This window comes from Thermobia domestica, chromosome 1 (genome assembly GCF_964235325.1).
Source record: "Thermobia domestica chromosome 1, izTheDome1.hap1.1, whole genome shotgun sequence".
Lineage (NCBI taxonomy): Eukaryota > Metazoa > Arthropoda > Insecta > Zygentoma > Lepismatidae > Thermobia > Thermobia domestica.
Genome location: NC_137454.1, coordinates 294,833,821 through 294,856,530, shown reverse-complemented (window position 1 = coordinate 294,856,530; position 22,710 = coordinate 294,833,821). Strand labels below are relative to the sequence as shown.

At 37.1% G+C, this 22,710-nt stretch overlaps 1 protein-coding gene across 1 annotated transcript in view; it reads left to right on the top strand.

Annotated features, from left to right (window-relative positions):
* The window catches only part of LOC145661498 (muscle-specific protein 20-like), a 97,667-nt gene that overhangs the window by 13,866 nt on the left and 61,091 nt on the right, over nucleotides 1-22,710 (top strand). The gene's annotated exons all lie outside the window — the stretch shown is intronic.

Here is a 22,710-nt window from a genome sequence, read left to right as displayed (position 1 = left end):
GTGTACTAGTTCTTGGAATAATTACATAGTTTCCTTGTAAAATAAATCTTTTTTATAATTACTTTCATATGTACCCGGTGTTGTCCGACCTGATCGGACTAAACCAGGTTTTTGCATACCCTTTGAAAAAATGTTTTTGCTCTCAAATTTATGAACTTTTTTCACTGAAATAAACATTTTTGTGTGAATGACAAAGCTGTTGAACATTTGAAAACTAATTCAAGCTGTATCATTCACATAAATGCTGAGAAACAAGTAAAAACATTTTGGAGCCCGGTTTTGTCCGACTTTCCCCTACTTGACTCTTGCAAGTAACCTTTGTAAAATTTTGCACTTAATAATAGGAAATTTAAGTGCTAGGCGTACACATGAATAGCTGTTTAATAATTAGAATTAATTACGGAATACAGAAATCGTCCATGTTTCTTAATGAAAGCTCATACTCAAACACAAACATAAGTCGTTCACAGCACAGAACTACTAGTAATTGACTTTAACAAGGCTCGGAATATTTGTGAAATGCAAACGTCTTACCTATTACAGATCTTAAGTGATGTAACAAAGCTAACAGTATACAATTAATGAAATATTAGAAAAAAAAGTATTCCATTAAAAATTAATTTATGTATAAAGTAGACTGCCTTCCTTAATAAAAATAATCCAGTTTCAAATACATAGTTTAAGCCAAGGTGATCAAACGTCCCGTATTAGCCGGGACAGTCCCTTTTTTCAACCGCTGTCCCATTTTTCTGATTCTCAAACGGGACGCCTAAATGTCCCGTTTTTAAGCAAAAGTGACCCAGGTGTCCCGTAATTATTATTCAAAATATAACTGGTCAATGCAGATTCTACACTCTTCCGTACCAACACTCGTTGGGAAGGTTTAGCTGTGTCTGGAACTTCTGAATGTTCCAAGCATTGCTTTACTTCATCAGCCATCAACTTTCCATTCCGCAGTAGAAAAAAATACAAGGTCAAACATTTACAGTTTTTGAGGTAATTTCTGTTTTATATGATTTAAAGAAAAATTTAGCTTCAAAATATCAAGATTGCTTCATTTCAGTAGCTGCGAGGAAAACTCTTGAGAATTTGGAAAGGGGGAGTTTTATTTCTGAAGGAGCTAAGATTCGCCAGTATGTTCACACTTCCTATCAAACTGCAGTTGAATATTTAGATAAGTGAGTAAAAGCCCTTGAAACTTTTGAAGCAATTTAGTTAGATTACGCTTAAAGGTGTACCATGTTGGCAGGGTATACAGAAACTGTAGAGTTTATTCAGGAAAATAGTACTTTCGTTCAGATTGATGCTACTGCTCTTTACGACGACTGCATGTATTTAAAAGAATACTTGACACCAGAACTATTGACTAAGTGGATCTCAAATAGAGTATCTCCTGACAAGTTCTGGGTAGAAGTATTTTCCTATTTCTGTTCTAACGTACCGTACTCAAATCTTCTAAAAGTTGTGGAGTTCCTTCTCTGTTTACCCGGGACTAATGGTCCAACTGAACGTGTATTCTCGCACATGAATGTTTTGTGGACAAGTGAGAAAACCCAACTGTCTATAGATACTTTGAAAGCTGTGCTGATCAGTAAGATTAATTTTGATCAGTCTTGTATTAATTTCTACAAACTGTTGAATGCAAACAAAGAACTGTTAAAGGGGATCCAGTCATCCCAAAAGTGCCAGTGAAAGTTACGCTGAGGTAAGTAGTTTATTAGTAGCTAAAGGTACTGTTGGGTAGTACTTGAGTTAGAAACGATACTCTTACTTGTGTATTTTATAATTGAAAACACTAGTGAGTCCCAAAATGCAACCTGGAAGTCAGATATTTACCCCCGTCGCCAATTCGTGTGCGTCCCGTTTTTACAAGTAAAAATTCTGGTCACCTTGGTTTAAGCTATTTATTATTAGAACAACCCACATTAGGCTTTTTTTTCAAATTATGCTTTATTTTTAATTTCAATCTTTGTTTTACATTAATCATGTATAATGTATAATACCGTATTTACTATACATTACATATTCTAAATATCTTGATCTATTTATTAATATTTTAAGCAACCAGTTTATTTTATATTTAATGAATTTTCTATTTAATGCACTGTAAAGACTGCTTTACTCGATTCAATTTTTTCTATCACTTATGTGCGCCTTAGAGGTGCATATATACAGAAAGGGAAAGTAAAAGATGCCACCAAAAAGCACAAAAAGTGCTCAAGCTCAAGACGTACACATAACAATATAGTATGGAGTTCTTCTGTACTATTCATTGTTGACAGAAAGTTTTCTTCTTCTTTTCCTCTTTCTTTTCTGCACATCAAAGGATTACACCGAAAAGTTTACAGAAATAAAAACAAGCTTTTCATTGTTGCATTGTTATGTTCTCAGTGATTTTGTATTATAAATATTGGTTTTAAAAATATCAATACAGTATGTTAAACTTGCAGTTAAACAGAATTTTCCAAGAATTGTTTTAATAGAATTTTTCAAGAGTTGTACTATACCAGTTTGTTTTAAATTATGTTTTATGTTTTATTTTCTAAAATTATGATTTATTATGCTCTTAAAATTAGTTTCTTCTGGACCCTTAGACAACCACAACCATGTTCAAGTAGCAACCATATGTGTAAATTGCTATTATGCTTTTTAAGCTTTTTATGCTTTTGGGTTGCCCTAAATATTATTTATTTAACAAACACCAGATACAACTCAGATGCCATTTTATACTGGATATTTAACAACAACAACAGCAACAACAACAATGAAAGGGATTTGGGAAGGTATCGGCCAGGGCCTGTTTTTAGTAGGTACCATCCCGACATTTGCCTGGTAGAACTGAGAAAAGCCCTGTAAAACACCAGTTAGGATGGTCGGCAGCGGGAATCGAACCGGCGAACTCCCGAAGGCGAAGTCAACGCTCTACCATTTGAGCTACTTCACTAAATAACTTAAGTCTACATCATTAAATCATATAATGATATGGGTTTCACTACTTTTGGACTTCACTACTTCTTACCTTATTTACAAGAAGAAACTAAATGGAGCGTGTGGTAGATCAGTGGTAGACACTCATCTGTGGTGCGCGGTCCTTGATTCGATCCCACTTCGCGCAAAATGTGCTTTATAGTAAAAAGAACCCACCGTATCCGTAGTTTTCTGTTTCTTCCGTTTCCTCCCGCATTTTGCATTCTACTATTTCTTTATCACCATTACCGTTCTGCATTGAGTATTCCTAATAGCTATACGCCTTTGACTTGGGAGACCCAGGTTCAATTACCGGCGGGAGCTGATGTGGTTCGGATCTCACGTTAAGCTGTAGGCCCACATCTCACATAGCTTCGCTGCTGAAAGAGACGCTAAACTCAGATGAAAAATCTGATATAATTATAGGTGAAACCTAATTTAAGTAACCTCACATTTATATAGAACAAAACATTTTGTCAAAGCGAGAGTATTTATATAGATCTGAAGAAAATTGTAAAACTATCGGGGATTAAAATCCGCGTTCATTTGAGAGAAAAGGCAAAATGAAATATCTGATTTTACGTCCCACATTAATGCCGGCTAGGCTAAAGGAGAAGGAGATGATGAGAAATGAATGAAATGGTGGAATGAAGGAAGTGGAGGGAAACGAGAGAATCCCGAGAAAACCTATTTACATTGAGTTTGTGCACTTGGCGAAAGCTAAGATGAACTAAAGATCCATACACTAGAGGTTAACACTCCAGTACTGAGTCACCATGGCCCTTGAAAGAAAGAGAAGGGCATTTCCTCATACAGTGCTTGCCTTAAGCCGGTAGGACCGATTACTCCCATTTGGGACCCGTACTTGAGGGAGTCATGAACTCGAGTGTAGTATATTCTTGGCTTGTCAAGTATAACAACAGTACATTGTAAGTTGGCTGGAAATCTGGGGTTGACCAATTTTTTTCCTAATTGGATCCCGTAGATTGTAAGGCCGGCCCGTTCCCACATAAACCAATGAGCTGAATGGTGCAGGTACTCAACATACTTCTCTTAATAAACCTTGAAAACTCGGGTAGAGGAATATAAGACAGAGTTGGCTTTCTTAAAAGAAATATACAATTTTATGATTCTTCTGGTTTAAGAGTTTTGACACTAATGTTCAAAATTTCACACTCAAAGCATCACTACTTTCCCAATTAACCCTAATTCTACTCAAAGTGACAGACGAATAATTGTTTCTTAAAAGAATGATCTTAAAAATAAGAATCCCTCTTGTCAATAAAGACAATAAAAACAATAATCGACAAAGTATAGTAGATGTGATTATAAAATAAAGTAACAGAAACATTTAATAAAGAGTTCAAATTTGCATCACGGAACCATGAATTTGAATATATTATTCCTTTCGGTTCGGATCCTGGATCGTAGTTACTACTTCAAATTAAAAGAGTAGCCTGGTAATTCCAGTACTTACCTGTTCAAAGAGCCTAGTTCTGATCTATTTTTACAGACACATTCTGAAAATAAAATTCTAATGCATGTACGAGAATATTCAGGTGTTGATACTAGTATTTGATCTCTGACAACGCTGCAAACCATTATTTTCGCCTATTCTTTTACCTTTCAACTTCCCCTTCAAAGATAAATATTCAGTTTTGATGTTTTAAAAAAGTCCTTTTACAATGAAAGAGTTCTAATCCTACTGGATAAGACTACTTAGTGTAGAAGTTAGCCCAGGTCATTATTTCTCTAAGCCCAGCCTTCTTCCCAATTAATCTGTCTTAATTTTAACTGCAGTACATTACTAACATTTCAAGGTGAGAGTGCATGTATTCTGCACATTTGTATTACACATACTTTATATTAATTTCGCACGTGCATATCATGTTAATTTAACCATGCACCAATGAATCTTTTGGCTGTACACCATGTAACTTCATTTTTCATTCATATGGCATTGGATAGGATATGGCGCGTAGCAGTGCTCCTGATTTATTTATTGAAAGGTTTTTTTTTTTTTTTTTTTTTTGTGCTCTGTGAAGAGCAGTCCTGCTGCCAAAGCAATAAATTTTACCTTTAGCAAAAGACGTGGTGGATAGTTAGTTACTACTTAGAGAAATAAAAAGAAACTAATGATGCCTTGTGCTCTAGACGTGAACTAGAGATCTTGTTTTAATATTAGACGATTTCAAACTTCACCATAGACAAATTTAATTTTAAAAAAATGGATAATTTTTAATCTTTAAGGAAACCCACTACATTTTAATGAAAATAATTAGAGCTTTTTTAAAATTTATTTATACAGAATGTTCCGGCAGAGAGAGGCAATACTTTGGGGAATGGTAGTATGGATGAGTCTAATATATATACTATATATTATATATGAATACGGTCCGATTTTGATCGATAACTCAGATTCAAACAGAAATAAAAATGAATAGAAAAATTAACATAAACAGTTACATGTAAAATATGGAAACGTAAGGATACTTGTATAAGTAAATATTAGGAGTCACAAGCTGATACTAATTGTTATTCCATTAATTTGTGGTGTAGCAGTAATTAGCACATGATAATTAAGTAATTAAGCAAGTTAACGGTGAAAAATACAATGTTAACACGTGATGGTCAGTACTGGCATGAATGATTGTAAGGAGGTGAAAAGGCCATATAGCACGTATCACAGCACATTCTCAAAAATATCATTACCAGGCACGTATGGAGGGGTTTATTTTGGGAGGAGTCTGAAGTTTTTATGGACTCCAAATCCAATATGGACCCCATGGAGGAGTCCACATTAAATTATTAAGAATTGTAAAATTATCCCTAATATTTAATTAAATTTACAGAAAAATCGGGTTTCGGGGTTCTGACCGCCCAGGCCCCTACCCCTGCGTATGTCTCTGGCAGCCAAAAACATCTATGGTCTTCTTAGCCTGTTAAAGGATATCTTGTATCCGACTACGCATTTCGCGATGATAGTCACGGATTAACTCAGCAGCATTCACAATGGGAACTCGCACTTCATTCCTTGTATTCACTCTTTCATCCATCCCAAATAAATATCAAGATGGGTAAGGTCAGGAGAACGAAGTGTCCAAATAACATAACAAAATCATCGATTAGAGTAAGTGGCATGATTAGGACAATAATTATAATCAAATGACTTGTAGGTCGGTTCCCCGCCATACTCCAAGATGAGATTCCGTCTTGTTGCAAAGGAACATCGTCTAACTGGTCCTTCAAATCATCTTGTAACAGGTGAAGGCACAGCTGTGCATTCATTCGTTCATGAATTATAAGGGGCAAACAAAAATGTCGCCAATCATGCCACATCACACGTTTATACTGGTAGAAAATTTATTTTGGTACCTGTGTCAAGGGTTGTGTTAGAATTTTCCCCAGCCCAAGTATGTTTCTTACAGCAATTATTCGCACTGGTACGAATAAAGGTCGACTCATAAGTGAATAAAATGTATGGCACTTGTACTGCAGTGTATATCCTGCCCAGTGTTGTTAACAAAAGCAGGCCTCTGACAGAAAGCTACACGTGTTGTAAACAAAACTAAACGAAACTAAAGGGAGTGTATTCTTCTAATCACTGCAATATTCTTTCACGCTGTTTCTAGACAACCAAGATCACTGACCATGCTGTTGAAGATTGAATCTTCGTCTAATTGTTATTTCTGTTATGACAAAGTAGTGTTTATTTAATAGTTGTTTTAGCATATACTGTTTTAAATGCTTTTTCCGTATTATAGATAATTGTTAATTGCGAATATTTTGTGTGTGCTGTTTTACAAAAGAAAGATAAATATGACGACTGGAAATGCTGGAACAATGACGAATAACATAATTGGTTCAACACAAAGAAGTCAGTCACTGGAAATAGATATATTCTAATGCACGGTGCTACTTCTAAGGCGGGAAAAGAGATAAAGACCCCATTTTTTTTCTCGTAGAAGAGCTACTCAAATCTACTTCATTTTTTTGAAAGTCAGTAAATGTAATATTATCTACATCATCAGCAGGGGACTCAAACTGTCTCTTGCAAATCTGGGTTGGTAAAAAAAATCGTAACTGACATATTAATATACATACGTATAGAAGATAAATCGTATTTTTAATTCTCAATGGCAATAATATACACTTCTAACTTATGTTGTGTTCTGTATATAATTATTATTTATAATGCTAAAACCAGGGGTAAAAGTGGATCCGAAAAGGTAGGGGGACGCATGACGGCACGCCGTCCCCAGTGCCTATCTTTGCCTATTGTAATTTTTTTTACAAAGTGGAGGGACGCCATAGATAATTCCTGGAAGCGTTCCCCCGCACTTTTACCCCTGGCTAAAACTAACTAAAATTACGAAGTACAATTACTCTTTAGTGACATCCTTTGTAGCTTACACACTTCTCAGTGCGCTGACCACACAACAGTTTCGCAGAGTATAATAGTCAGAAGCTTATAGCTTGCGAACGAAGTTGAGTAGTGAACTCGAATATGTTTTAAAACAAAAATTACATCTTTCTTAATATTTCGGTGCTTTATCTGTATGTGTATCTTCACTAAGCATAAAGTTCGTCAGCTACTCCAATTCTGATGATGTGAGGCCCTGTTGCAGAACAAGGAACTGTCTTTCCTCGTTATTCAGAAGGTTACTCTATTTCTGAAACTATTTTACTTCATGCATAGTTTTTAAGATATTTTAACATATAACACACTGAAAAAAGAAATGCATTCAGGTGCTATTCTAGATGAGAAATCGGAATGCAATAGCTCTTTGTTTTTAATCAAGGAGAAACTTCTAATTTTAATTAAAGACGCAATGACATTTCTCGTAACTTTCTCCATATGCTCATGTTATGTTGAGCAAGTTGAAATAAATAATTAAAAGGGGTACATCTTTCTTATTATGCTCGCGTTTATGAAGATAGAAAAAGTTTATTCTATATGTTCAGTTTATTGTGGTGAACCAGTGAACATTTCGAGAATTTCCTGAAACGAATGATCTTACCTGCATCCTGGAACGCGTATTGGTTTCATGGGCCTCACTGTTGTCAGTTCCGTTTTTATGAAAATAGCCAACTAACAATTCAATACTCGATAAATTCCTGTACGATCAGTGGACTAAATTTATTCTTGTCACCAAAGGATGTTTAGAATCCTCTATAACTACAAATTTTAAAATGTAATTTTATTTTATTTAATCTCTAGAAAAATAATGATTATTTTGTCGCTGTTAAGAATTTTGATCTTGATAAAAGTAATAATTAAATAAAGAAAACTTTTTTAACTATTGAGGAAGATATTTTTTCTTACGCCTCTCCGTCCTTTGCAGGGCTTATTCCTTTCTTGTAGGGCTGGTATAATGCAGAAACAATTTTTGCTTTATATATATTTTTTTTCTAAAATAGAATGTAATTAGTAGTTGATAATTAGTTACTGCATCAAGGTTTCTATAAATGTTAAAGTATATCTAATAAAACAACACCCTTATTGTAATAACTAAAGTACATCTATACATTTGAATTACACAGAATTATTTATTATTATTCCACAACATTGTCCTAGTGAACTCCACCCACGGCAAATTACACAAAATTAATGCATTTATTAGAAAAATAAAGATATCTTTATTTTTCTAATAAATGCATTAATTTAGTACAAATTGCCTACTTGTCAACGTTGACCACAACTTTATTTTTCTAATAAATGCCTTAATTTTGTGTATATTGCCTACTTTTCAACGTTGACCAACAAATTAACAGTTCATTGTAGTTTTCTACTATTTTTCCGCCCACCAGAGGTTACCGACACGGTGATGGTATGCTTTGGCCAAACCACCCGCCTTCAAGTACTGAGATTATTGAGATTCTAAGCTGCATGGGTGGAGTTAACTAGGACAATATTGTAGAATAATAATAGATAACTGTGTAATTCAAATGTATAGATGTACTTCTATTATTACAAGAGGGATGTTGTTTTGTTAGAAATCTTTTGGCATTTCTAGAAACCTTGATGTAAATAATGTAACTTTTTCCATAATACAAAATTTCATACTAAGTTGTGGATTTTGTATGAATATATCCCTTAATTGTTCCTATATTTCACTCAGAAACATCCATTCACATAGAAACCGCACACAAAACTTCATACTTTCATACCAACAATAGTGCCCTTTAGCATCGCACAATTTTCTGAGACCTAATATAACACTCATATACTACTATTGACCTTTTCAAAATGAAAATGAAATGAAACCTTTCAGTTTAACGTCCCACAATTATACCCTGTAGCCTAAAGAAGAGAGATGATTAATGCAAGTGAATGATGAAAAAATTGGTAGAATGAGAATTTAAGAGAAAACGGGAGTACCCCGAGAAAACCCACGGACACGATGTTGTCCACCACAAACTATTGACCTCTTAAAAAAGATCTTACTTTATCTAAGCAGTATGTAATGAAATAATCTAAGTAGCAGTGTCATTTCAGATTTTTGATTGGAGGGGGAGGGAGAGGGGAAGAAGAAGGCACTTCGATATAAGTTTAGCTTTACGTTTTTCATAAGTATTTTATTATGATATTGATTAAATCGCATATATACCTCAAACCTAGAGGGAGGACAGTTGATCCCCTACCCCACCTCGAGACCCCAAGTGATGAGCCTGAGTAAGCAGACTGAGAACCTGTGTGCAGATATACTGACTGTTTGTAACATATTCTACACATGTTCATGTTTGGATAATGCGATGGTCAATTCATAACTAATCAAACAATGTATGGTGAGTCGTCTACTGCAGCACGAACACTACTCAATTTTATTGTTGTTCCATTATTCAAATTTTTGTGAAGTTTGTATATTTTACTGTTCTATTTATGAAAATATAAATAAATGAGTAGGAAAGAATTTGCTTTTATACAAATCACATTGCTTGCAATTTAGAGACTAAGCTAGCACAAGTAAGTGATTGAGTAAGAGTGAGTAAGAGTGATTGTCACAAGGATTGGTATTTTATGTTATGCGCCTCAACCTTCAAAATATTAGCGCATATAGTCACTACTTTGTTAACATTACTGTCTACCGGTATTTAGCATTATTAGCTCGTGTTTATTTAGCATATATTCCTAGGTTTCTGTTATCTTTGTTCCAATATACACATCAGAGAAATAGTAATTATTTGTCTAAATTTACAGAAGCAGAACTTAGCATTTGCAGTCTTTATTATCGGTGACGTAATGTCTTAAAATTCATTTCCTATTTCTGTTCCCATTTCTTATGTGTAAGCCTTTTAGTTGTATATTTCTGTAGGGCTCCAGGAAACTGAGAGATTAGATATTTTGAAAGAGAGTTATTGGCAGAGATTCTGTTTACACAAGTGCGTCTTCGTCTCCAGAACAGATGGATGAATTAAGCACACACACACTCTCACTGCCCACGCTCAACACCAGAAATTCATTGGACTCCTTCCAATCATCACGGTTGACGTCAAACGAGTATTCACTTCCGCCTGCTTTGCGTTGTTCGAGATTTCTGGAAGGTGACTCTGACAGAACTACTGCCAAGGGGAGGGAAATTGTAACATATTTTCAGAACATGGAAAGCCTTTTCATGATCTTGTTGATGCTTTGAGGGTTCAAGGAATATATCAAATGTCATTCAATTATTTGCATATCAAGCATTTTATAAGTAACTTATTTGAAAGTTTGAGCATCATCAACCGGGTTGAATAATCGGGAATATTAACTTTTAATATATTAATATTGAGCGATTGATTGAAATTCAGTTTTTTTTTTTATTCTTTCAGCATCCAAGATATAAAATACTATAAAATAAAATCCAAACTCTATATTTGGTTTGTTTTCAATATTTTATATCGCCTTCAGGAATCTAGTTCTTAAACATGCCTATGGAGAGCACACCCCTTACTTGTCATCGAAAGGAAGCATAATATTTTTGTTTGGTTACTTAGAGTTTAATGTATCTATATAAGTGCATTAGTCATATTCAATGGATTGATTATTGGAGTATTTTATTTTGAAATATATTAATATTTTTGACAAAATAATGTATTACTGTTGAATAATAGTCTATTTTCTTCGAAGTTTCTGAAGTTACCTTTTTAGACACTAACAAACACTTGCTAATCTTTGATATGGAACTTCATTCTTCAATGAAATAGTAGAGAAGTTTTTGTCTTGCAGTCTTACTTGTAAATCCGTTCTGATTAAATTTTAAAATCTGTAAAAGATGTTCAGGACGAATCCGCTAAAGTGATTTTAACTACTTCGGTAAGAAAAACTGTTATAATTCTCGAAGTTTGTGTAGAATGCATTTAAATTGCTGTAAATACAATACAGATAATAAAACATAATTACTTCTATTCTTTTCTTTTGATCACAATAGAGTAATCCCCAACTCACAGAATTCGCATTATGTAATAAATATCGAAAATTACAATACAGCTGTATACCAAAAATTACGTTAAAATAGATATGTATTTTTCATATTTTGTACTATGTATCCCGGTAAATGCTATTCCATGATGTTTCACTTCCAAGATTTATAAGAAAATATTGTGTAAATCATTATATATCATCATCATCATCATAGATTTTCTGCCCTTACTGGCAGGTCACTTGCAACAGCTGAGAAGCTTCCATACTCCACGGTCCTCCACTAACCTTTTCATCGTGACGTATTATCTTTCTGTTTTTATGTCATCCATTAATTGTAGTGTCCTTCCCCCTCCCTCTCTTTCCTGCCACCATACCCTCTAGGACGTCCCTCATGATACAATTTCTTCTTAGGCAATGTCCTAACCAGTTTGTCTTGCTCTTCTTAACAATATCTAAGTGTTCTTTCCTCCCCCACCATTCCTAACACCCTCTCATTCGTTTTCCGCTCGACCCAACTAATTCTTTCCATTCTTCTCCACACCCACATTTTGAAGGCTTCCAGTTATTTTTCATTGCTTTTACGTAATGTCCACGTTTCCGCCCCATACAGTACAACACTCCACACGAAACATTTTATGAGTCTTTTTCTCAACTCTTTATTCAAGGTCCCACAAAACAGACTTTTCTTTCTCCTGAAAGCTTCTTTCGCCATTCTTATCCTTGCTTTTATTTCACGTTCGCAGTTCATGTCATTACTAAGAATACTACCCAGATATCGAAAACTATTCACTTGTTCTATATTCTCCCTTCACACTTTTATATTTGACACATACCTCTTCCAATCACCATGGCATTTTCTTTCTAACATTTATTTTCATCCTATATTCTTCAAAGCCCATCATCAGGTTTTCTAACATTTTATTGATGTCTTTTTGAGATTCTGCAACAAGCGCCATATCGTCTGCAAATCTTATGCATCTAATCATTCTATCTCCTACCGAAATGCCATCATCATCATGTAGCTCTTTTTCACTATCTCTTCTAGATAGACATTAAATAGTGTTGGCTAGAGGCAGCATCCTAGTCGAACTCTCCTTCAAATTGCGTGAAATTCAAGTTACATAAAAGTATATGGATTAGTCACCCGGTCCGAAGCCCGTGCTGAGAAAGAGTGAGGGGACCCCACTGTTCCGCCCCGGGATCACACATTGTGGCTCACGGGCTACGCACCAGCGGGGAGATAGGTTCGGGTGGAGCCTGTATAGGCTGCTCTCGAGTGTCCTGCACAGCTCGGTTGACTCATAGTATTGGGCTGAACCTAATGCAGCAGGACAACAACCTACCGGCGGAGGTGAACCTTCGGGTATCCACCGAAATGGGCGACTAACTCGTGCCATTGGATCCGGGAGAGTACGTGTGACCCCATCACGTTTTCAGTAGGGTAGGCAGCTTCTGCTTCTGTACCTACCGGAGGGGTGAGCCCTTGGGTATTCCCCGAAATGAGCAACTAGGCCGTGCCCTTGGGTCCGGGAGATAAGGCTGCGTGGTACCCCAACACGCTAAAAGAGTGGGTAGCTGGTGTGTCCAAGAGTGTGGGCGGATTCAGCGTCCTACCGGGTCTAGGTTGATCTAGGTTGTCCGCAAAGAGAGTGCTATGCGTTCTCTTGGGTCCGGGACGGGATACTTAGTATCCTAACGCATGCTCGTACCTCAGGAGTGCTGAGGAAGTGTGTTACACGACCTTACCAGGGGAGCCGCCTCTCCCAAATGGCCATTGTCTTTACAGGTAGACAGTCTACATTAGCCATTGGGTCTGGTAATGTACGGTGTACCTCTACCGTAATTAGATGTAGTTCCGTATTGTTTGAACGGCCTACCGAGGAAGGGTGTGGGTGTCCCTTCTAATGGTGGTCTACACGTACCATTGGGTTTCGGACAAGTAGCTTAGCTACAACTTGTACGTGGTACCTAAACACGTAAAAGATAGGTAGCCCCGTATTGTTTGGGCCGGCCTACCAGGTGAGGCACGGCTCCCTCGGGAGACACGGCTCCCAAATGACAATGTCTGCCTTGAGCAAACGGTCTACATGAGTCATTGGCTCTGGTAATGTACGGTGTACCTCTACCGTAATTAGAGCAAGTCCCGTATTGCTTGGACGACCCTACCGGGGGGGAGTGTCGGATTCCTACCTGTGTGACAACCAAACAAAGGTGGGGGAGGGGCCAATCCCAGGAATCTGGGTAACGGTTCTGAACCATCTAAAGGGAGGAAACTCTGTGGGATATGGGTCGGCACCAAACTCAAATGGTGACCTAACACGTACCATTGGGTTCGGGATGAGATACGGGAGTATCTCGACGTGTGCGTGGTACCTCTACACGACAAGGCGGTTGTCAGTTGAACGATAGAGGTAGGCAGGGCCGGGATTGAACAAGCCCCCTCGGGCATAGCTTGGAGCCCCGGATTTGGGTTGGACTCTGCCGGGCTGTGGTCATACCGTGGGATTCGGTAGCTTGTGGGAGCCAATCCCAGGAATCTGGGTAACGGTGAACATGGGCGGGAGGTGAGCTTGCCTTATAACGCTTTGGCGCCATGCCTGCAGAGCATGGTAGGACTGGCTAGCTAGCAGTCTGCCTCAACCAGTAGGTCTACTGGTAAGAGTCAGAATTAGGGGACAAGTTCTGATGGTGCACTTGTGCACGAGTAATCAATAGCGTATTGAGGAACTACGGGCGGGGTGCCTTGTTTGGCGGAACCCGTCCATTAAATAGACCGAACGGTCGCGGGCATGCTCTCCATGCATGCAACTAAGCGTGGAACAGTAGACCACTAGCATTAAAGTGTACATCTTTCTCTTCATCATGAATTGAGATAATTGTTTTTTAGAGTTAAGAACATATACGGCATAATATCATAATCCTGTTTACAATTGCTAGCTTTATTTATTTATTTATTTTTGACTTAGCGTACAGACCCCATTTGATATTTTACTCTGATCGTACTTGGTTGTTCAGTTTCCCATCATAATCAACAGAAATGTTTCATGATTTTATGACATTCCTTGTTTTGCTGAATGTAATTTTCAATAAGAAATAATTTCCAAGATAGTTTATAGAAATGCACATGGTAACTTTTTCCCGCGTTATAGCAAACAAAGTGCAATTATATAGTAGACGAAGAAAAAAATGAAATGAAGTCTTTGTTTTACGTCCCACAATTATGCCAGTTAGGCTAAAGGAGACGGTGAGAAATGAATGAAATCGTGGAATGAAGAAAGTGGGAGAACCCCGAGAAAACCCATGAGCAAGGTGTTTACCCACCACAAAGCCCACACGGAGCGAGCTGGGATCGAACCAGGGACCCTCAGCAACGGAGGTGAATGCTCTACCACTGAGCCACCGCTCCTCCAGTAGACGAAGAAACTTCAGTACTTCACCAAACTATTTTGTCAGTCTGCATTTCATTTGAGCTTGTTACTAGACTGAATATCTCTCTAGGAAAACTATTCGATATAAATTTTCAACGACTTTATGTTAGCCAAAGAGCTCCTCCGTGGCTAAGCGGTTAGCGTACGCGCCTTTGGCGTGGGAGGCCTGGGTTCAATTCCCGGCGGGAGCTCATATGGTTCGGATTCCACGTTAATCAGTAGGTCCACGTCTCATATAGCCTCGCTGCTGAACGGGACGTAAAACTCAAAATCAAAATCCATGGACAGTTCTTCCACCAGTTGTCAGCTTTCATCTAACGCAATTTAAGAAGTCTGTTACCAGCAATCAACAATTTTGTCAGGAGTTCTTCTCTTTTCTGGATGCGTACCGTACCTACGCTGTCTTCTACACGGATGGTTCGAAGCATGAAGATTCTGTTGGCTGTGCCTTCGTCACGGATGATCATAGCGCTGGCTTGAAGCTCCATCCTACTTCCACTGTGTTCACTGCTGAATTGGTTGCTATTCTGGAGACTCTGCATTATATTCGTCGACGCCATCTCCAACATGTTCTCCTGTGCTCTGACTCCAGCAGCGCTTTACATAGTCTCACGGATGTGTCAACTGTGCACCCTATAGTTCAGCAAATTCTACTCTCTTGCCATTCCTTAAGACTTGCAGGTTGCGATGTCCAATTTTGTTGGGTACCTGGCCATGCTGGTATTCCAAGGAACGAGAGTGCTGACCGTGTTGCCAAAGAAGCTGTCCTTACAGGACCTGCGTATCCGTCACCGCTTCCCAGCTCTGATATTCGCCCTGTAATCAACCGTCTTCTCCTTCTCCTTCAGCGCTGGCAGACAAACTGGGATGAACACCTTCAGAATAAATTGCATGCTGTCAAGCCGCGACTTGGTGTTTGGGCCACGAGTTCTCGTCCTTCAAGACTGGAAGAACGACGATTGGCACGATTACGTATCGGGCACAGCCATCTGACCCATGGCTACCTATTACGTCGTCAGAACCCGCCTTCCTGCACCCAGTGTGGTGCATTCCTGACCATCCGCCACCTATTTGTGGAATGTGTTCCTCTTGCTCCTGAGCGAGCCCGCCTTGGCTTACCAGCTGATCTGTCTACCTTGCTTGGAGACGATGTCCAGATGATCCAGAAAGTTTTCACCTACTTGCAGCTTTTGCATGTCTTGCGTGATCTGTGAGTGCATTTCTCACACTTCTTTAAATTAATTTATTTCTGCTTTTATCTACCGTTTGTGTTTTTTCATTGTGGTTTTATGCTTGTCATAGCATTTCCTTGCTTTTATCTTCTTTACTGCACTTCATATTCATTACTAATTATGGGCTGCCCCACGTGTGTGCACCTATTGCCGAGCTGCCCCGGCAGAGAAGATTAACATGCTGTTGTGTACTAACCCGTCCTTGTGTTTGTGTATCGAGTTTGCACATTTCTTGAATGCTATGACATTTTAATTCATAAATGACCGAACACCTTTTACTTACTCCAGACTTTGCTTTTACTTTATTATGTCTGTGATACTATGCTTTTTTGTTGTTGGGTACTTCATTTTACTGTCAGAGAAGGGTGCAAAAGACCTCGAGGTCGACGCGCCCATATAAACCCTTTCAATCAATCAATCAAAATCAACTTTATGTTAGTCAAGGAAAAAGAAACTCAACACGACTCAAGATAAATCATCTCTTGATGAAACTTTGTTGGAAACATTATGCAATATTTGTTATAGAAACTACGTACCGGTAAATTCTAGTATTTTAAACATGTTTCTGGTAATTTCGGCTCTTCGGCTTCTCTCTGCAGTAATCGCCAGAGATGGTCTATTTTAAGTGGCCTCCAATTTCTCGCTTTTAAACCAGAATGCCGTACAAAATGATCGAAAAGTAGGTCTTATTAGTTTAATAGTTATATGCCGTACGAAAACCTGAAATAAGAACAACTGCAACTATTAATAATAATATATGCAGGCCAATGTATCTGATTGAATTTTTATTATTGTGGAACCTGGGCTCCAGAACTATCGCTTACGTGACGAAATTTATCGAGCACTAATAATAATAATAATAATAATAATAATAATAATAATAATAATAATAATAATAATAATAATAATAATAATAATAATAATAATAATAATAGTGGTAGTAGTAGTAGTAGTAGTAGTAGTAGTAGTAATAGTAGTAGTAGTAGTAAAAATAACGAATAGGTTTCTTTTGTTTCCAAACTGCCAGAAAACTTTCAATCTATTAAAATACTCTACCTTTGTAATCTGCGATCACAGAAACAACGAAGTCTTACGTGTCTTGTTGATAGTTTTGGCTTACCCAGATATTGTTTCAGTTTAGTCTGAGAATTTGATCAACCAGAAATACTGAAATTCAAATTCTACGTTTCAATAAGAAGATTCTCGATTCTTTAAATAGACTGCCTATTTCCGAGCTTTCTGTGCGTATTATCGCAAATTGAAGATAAAATAATTGCGAACGAAAAAAAAAAAGGATTTTATTAGCTTTCCTTTTACCTTTACCTTGGGTTGTCTTTCCACGATTTGCGGACGAAAGGTGATAATTAAAAATATGTTCCGATAAATCTGAAGCTTTCGTATTATTGAGTTATTATTATTATTATTATTATTATTATTATTATTATTATTATTATTATTATTATTATTATTATTATTATTATTATTATTATATGTTTCTTTCAGTTGCAAACTTTACACGTAGCCTTTTCGTTTATGTAGTGTTATAGACGAAATTTTAATAGGTGGTTAGTTTTCTTCAGATACGAACAGTTATTTCTTGCTTATGGTTGAGAATGTTTCGAGAGGTAGCACTTGCCACCATGTTTTGAACTTATGATAATGCATTATTGCTATATTTCTTTCCACATTGTCAGAAAAACTTGTAATAAACTATGGTCGATCTGATATGTAGCCTACTGACTGTACTTGCAACTGCAGAACTTCACATACAATTGGTACTGATTTCACTGTAAATTTTAAAAGAATTCAAAGTCTTTGAAGAATTATATTAATCAACAGCACGTAATTGCCTTTTTACGCCTATCCGTGTTTCGATTTCAAATAGTGGTTGACGATAGTAGTATTAATACCAGTAATGAATGCAGCTCGTATGAAGGTTGGTCTCTAAACAGATCTCTCACTTTAGTTTGAATTTGGAGATCATTTAGGATTAGGGTTTTATATTTCTGGGCTCTCGGCATCTATGACCATGTTAGCCCGTCACTTATGAGGGATAACATCCCTCGGCGATCACACTATTCATGGAAAGGGAAGGAAAAAAGAATCGGAGAAGTTGGGAAGCGCCTGGGACCTATATGTCAGGTACCACCCTGGCTTTTGCCTGCTGTGAATGAGGCAATTCAGGAAAACCTCACTCATTATGGCTAGCCTGAAAAAGCTTTTACACTTTTTCGACCGAGTGTCCCTACCATAAATTGAACCCTGAACCTCTCACACGAAAGACGAGAGTGTTAGCGACTACACTATTGGTCCTCTTGGAGGACACTTAAAGATATTTTTCAAATAAGCATATACGTGAACGATATTAAAAATACACTTTTATATTTTCCTCTGGCTGCCGAGATAATTTCGCATTATTTGCAAGTACTGTAGGAGTTGGCCGAGAGAGTAACAGAGTTAGGGTCAACTCAAGATATCATCTGAATTAGAATACATAAAACAGTTTCTTTCTTTACTAATATTAAAATGGAATGGATTAATAAAGAAAATTATAATTCTTAATTTTTCCTATGCTGTTGGCAGTTGATCCACATACTGTGCAATACCTGCACTGAAGTTATATTTGAACTTATCAATAATACACACATCACAACTGCATTCGAAAGGACAATAACAACATTAAGTCGTTAAGAAATGTGTCTCACAGAACGCTCTTCGATCGTACTCAACGTTGGGGAATATAGTCTTCGTTACACTCCTACACAGTGATGACTTCAGATTTTCTCCGGCGGGGAGGAAGGAGAAATAATCCCGAAGAACTTCCGGTCTTCGGGGAGAAATTCCCCTCCAGGCCATCTCTTGAGATGGTGATAATGAGATGGATGATTATGGTGGGATGAAGAAAGTGGGAAGAAATGGGGTAACCCCGAGAAAACTAAGCACATTGTGTTTGTCCACTGAGCAGGAGCTGCAATTTATTATTATTTAAAAAAATGTTATTTGATTGAAGAAAATAGGATTACTAAACGCAATTTACCTTCAGTTGTACTACATATGGTTTGGACTGATCTTCGGCTAACTGCTATATAATTTGCCTATGCTTAATGCTTATGCATCACACTGTTGCTACAGCGGAAAACGAAGATCTGCACGTAACATTGTGATGTTTGCCAGGAACCGAATTAAGCTATTTTACGAAAGACGAGTGGAGGAGAGTAACTTTTCTGGTTCCAAGTCTTCGTGTGCTCCGCACTGGTCATTATCATTATGCCATTATTGGTAGGTCGTTTGCTGCAAACCAAACAGCTTCGATGTACTACGGCCCTCATCCAACCTCTTTGTCTTTAAATAGAATCTATCCATTTTAACACCGTTCAATTGTATACTCTTTCTACCTCAGTGTTTTTCTTCCACCATACATTCTAGCATGTCTCTTTATAGTCAAACAATGTCCTAACTAGTTGTCTTTCCTCAGTCTAATTATTTCCAGTATTGCTCCTTCTTCGCAAGAAATATTACCGGAATATCTTTCTTAACTTCTCATACCAAGACCCACCAAATATCGCACTTTTTCTTCTTTCTAACTGCCTCTTAACTCATTCATTTCTTCACTTTTATTGCATATCCACACTTCAGATCTTCACTAATAATTCTACGTGAGCATCGAAAAGGGCTGCAGTGAGTGAGTAGTAGATTCCTCATTCTGGCGCGCTGGATCCCTGGTTTGGGTGGACAAGCCCCTGTGCATGGGTTTTCTCGTGGTCCTCCCGCTTCCTTCTATTTTCGTTCCACTATTGCCGTCCATCTCTTCATCACCATCTCCTTTAACCCTGATGCATACTCGTGGTACGTCTAACTAAACAGAAGTACTGAAAACTAATTACTTATTCTGTATTCTCCCCTCTTAATTGTCATAGTTTTGCTCTGACAGAAAAAAATCCCTTCTAGTTCTATAGTTGATAAATATCGCTTCGTTCCACCAAAGTTTTTGATGTCGCTTGAAATATGCTCCAAATGCTGAAATTTATACTCTTGCACACTAAACAATTACATTAGTTTGACTGCATATCTGACGGAAATATTAAACAAAAAGGGACAATGATCTCTAATACGGCTTTATCTTTCAGATATGCAACTGGGACATTATAAAAATATTAAAGTTGCATTAAATTAACCAAATAAAGCAAATTTAAAAACAAACAAAACCGATGTATACTCGTATGGATTTAAATAAATTGAAAATATTTTACATCTTTACCTGGCCGCAACACAAGACCTGTTAGGAATAGCCAGTAAGAGAGAAAATAACAGTAGTGGAGATAATAGAGGCGAAGAAATGAAACTGGTTAGAACGATGTTTGGAAAGAAAGTGGAATCTCAAAGAAATAGTAGAAGAAAAACTAAGGAGGAAGTTGACAATTATAATTGTTAGGTGGTACTAAAGAAAAGAGGTGTGATTCTTACGTCAAAACGAAAAGATTAGCTCAAGAACTAGTGCATGGAAGTTCCTCAACTAAGTGTTAGTAATGTCACTATCTTATGATGATGATTATTATTATTACTGTAAATAATGTAGTTACGAATAAAGTTTTAACGTGATCCCAATGAAGGTTTGACTTTTAAATGTGTTATAAGAGTATGAACCAAGGGGATCTGAATGTATAAATTTTCCGAGTAGATGTAGGAAAAAGTTAACTATTTTTAATTTACTATCAGGAATTCATTAGTGAGATTTCGTGATCGTTTTTTATGTCAAAATTTCCTTAGCCTTACTAAGTGAATTTCGAAAAAAAAAATACTTTCAAATTCTCAACGTCCCTAGTATGGACAATTCTTTGAAATCACTGTCCACCAATGTGCTTAGTGTAAAATGGCGTCTTACTGTCTACACATGAATATTTTCAACAAATAGGTAGACAAGCTATTAAAGCACTACTAACATTTACAAGCGTGTACAGGATGAAGTGCATAAGGAAATTAGCAACATTGGATTTTTACATTTGAGAAACTTTAAAGGGTATTGTGCAACATTAAAATATTTCAGATGGGAATCTTTGAAAGAGAGAATCTGTGACTCGAATCACTCCTGTAATACTAAGATAACTCTTGTGCAACTGAAACTATAGAAAATAAAATGGATTCAAGGAGGTGGTGGTTATATTGAGCATCAGATTGTTAACATATATATTGAACATCAAAATAACGGAAACACCGCGTCTGCAACAAATAATCTTTGTGCTGTAATAGTAGTGAATATTCGTTACTGTGACTGTCCTGTATTAATACTGTATTGGATGATACTGACAGGTAGTACGTAGACAGTGTAGTACGAATTTGTATGGGTACATGAATAACAGTCCAGACATAGTGCAAAATAGAACCTCTCCGATTTTGAAATAGGTCAAACCGTGAATGTGCAAACAGTGTCCAAGATGATGAAGACAAACAGAGCTGCGCAGAGAAAAAACTTATGTGGCGTACGTAAAAACGTAAGTTACATGCGTAAATCCTGTAATTTTGGACTTAACGTACGACTATATGTAACATTCTGCAACAAACGTATAACTGGAGACATATGTTTTATAATACTTTACGTATAAGTTTTCCATCCATACGTACTTTCCGTATGACTGTATATAGGCGGTAAGAATCTCATATACAGATGGACGTATATAACATATAGCTGACGTATGTAACATACGTATACGTATGTATATACGAAAGACTGTTAGATATTAGATATCCTGCAGCAGCATGATGTAACATCTAAACAGGAAAAAGGCAGTACGTATGTAGCATAACATGTGCTCCCTACAGATTTTTGTAGTAAACATGTGGATTCCGCATATTTGTACAATATACCGCTGTCCAGATAACAAATTTTGCTCAGTGTGGTAGCAAGAGATCATCACAGAAGAGGAATAGTGAACGGAAACCAATTCTAGATGGGAGAGGTTGCCGAATATTGAAAAGGGTTGTCACAAAAGATCATAGAGCTAGTAACATAATTGACTGCAGAAGTCAATTATATCTACAACGACAGTTGACAAAAAGTGCATAACCTCAACATCGGGGGTCAGATTGCGATTTTGAGCCTCTGATAACCGCCGCCAATCATAAGAATAGACCATGAAGATTGGTAAAAACTAATGTGGTGGATTGAGTCGTAATCTCCTAGTTTTCAACAACAGATCATGTTTGGCATGGCGAATATTCAAAGAAACGTATTCTCCGGGCTGCTTACTTCCTGCCCTAAAACGGGACGTACATTGTGGGGACGTAATATCATGATATTAAGTTCATCCCATTAGTATTCTCAAAGGGACTTCCCAGTATTACTAAATTACTGGAGGTTATTACAAGGACTTAGATTATCACGTTCATTCTACATATAGTATGAATATTCCTTAGCAACGATGCCATTTTTCAAGATGACACTGTGAAAAGGATACATTTGTTCAGGATCAGTTTCAGGAACATTAGAATGAACTTCAACGTCTCTCCTGGTCCACTGAATTCCCAAACTTGTAAATATTGAACATTTATGGTCAGTTTACGACCGGCGTAGGTTTCCTCCTCCACCATCACTGACGCAATTGAGTACTGTACTGCATGAAAAAATGACCTCTGTAAACTATTCAGAATTTATATGCCTTAATTCAACGAATGCAAACTGTAC